Source organism: Bos grunniens, chromosome 10 (assembly GCF_055505025.1).
Source record: "Bos grunniens cultivar Pamir isolate PY7600 chromosome 10, Bosgru_T2T1.0, whole genome shotgun sequence".
NCBI lineage: Eukaryota > Metazoa > Chordata > Mammalia > Artiodactyla > Bovidae > Bos > Bos grunniens.
Genome location: NC_141174.1, coordinates 51,976,947 through 51,978,338, shown reverse-complemented (window position 1 = coordinate 51,978,338; position 1,392 = coordinate 51,976,947).

The following is a 1,392-nucleotide window of genomic DNA, read 5'->3' as shown; positions in this document are numbered from 1 at the left end:
TTTCAGATAATTCATCTGTAGCTCGTGGGCAGATAGGAGTCGTGGCTGAAAAGGTAGTTACTGTGTCTGATGTAGAGTATAACTAGAAAGACTCCTGCTGGGATTTGCAATATTAGGCATATTTCTAACAGTGGGAATTTCATCATGATAAGATATTTGACAGGGCTTGTAGATCAATAAATTAATTGGCAATAATCTTGATTCATGGGTGGGATTTTCAGAGGTTGGTATTTGATGTTTCTGTATTTGAAATATAATGACAATTTTTCATGTTATTGGCCCTAGTCAGATTTCATGTAAAAATAGTAATAGAGAAAACGAAATAGATACAGTATAAATTTTAAGTACTATTTGTGTGGAATTTGAAGTACTATATGGTGGAATTTGAACCTGGGCACTTCTGATGCCATGGCCTGTTTTTTAACCAGATGATGCTGGATGGCCTTCCGATGACTACATCAGTCTGGGAGGGAACAATGCATCACAAACTTCAGTACATAGAGCGTGTGGAAATGTGAATTGTGAATAAATGCTGTTTTTGTTCCCCTTTTCTTCCCCCAAGGATTGCACCTATCAGAGAATATGAAGAGTAACATATAAAAAATTTTATTTGGGGGAGAGCAAATTAATTTTAACACTCTGATTTCTTTTTTTTTTTTTTTTTTTTTAACACTCTGATTTCTTACCCCTTCACCCAGGTCTACACTGGAAAAGAATGACGATTTAGTGTCATTTTCCAAATGAACCTGATAAAAGCATCTTTAGTTTGATATACAAAGAACCAAAAGCATTTTGGGATTTGAGCACCTTCTTAAATAATGAAACTGAACCAAGAGCTTTATGAGTGCATGCTTGCTAGCAAAACGTACACAGAGTGATTTTTTAAGTCCTAATTGATAGACAGTACACATTCTGTACTTTAATATTATCTGATTGCTCTTAAAAGAGAAATATCAAGTATAATCCTCTTTGTTTCCTCTCTAGCATTCAGATACTATGTTTTCGTGTACATATAGTAGACTTCCCAAGGTAATATAAATGAGTTTTAGGATTTTTAGCAGAAGCTGTAGTTCCCCCACCCCACATAGTCATGTAGCAGGTTTTCATCACTACAGACTCAGGAAGCAACTTTTTCTTCCCCTTAGAATCATAAATTGTAAACTTGACACTTTTTTTCTTTATGAGGATTAATCCTGTGAACTTCCTGAACACTATTGGTATGTGTTTAGACTAATTATTTAACCTCTCTTTGACTCAGTTGCATCATCTGTAAAATGGGGGTAATGTAGTGCTTACTTCATTGGGTTCTAATTGAGAGCAAAAGTACTAATTCATGTAAAAAATATTAGAACATTTAAGTTACTATTTTAATGTGGTTTATTATACTTAATA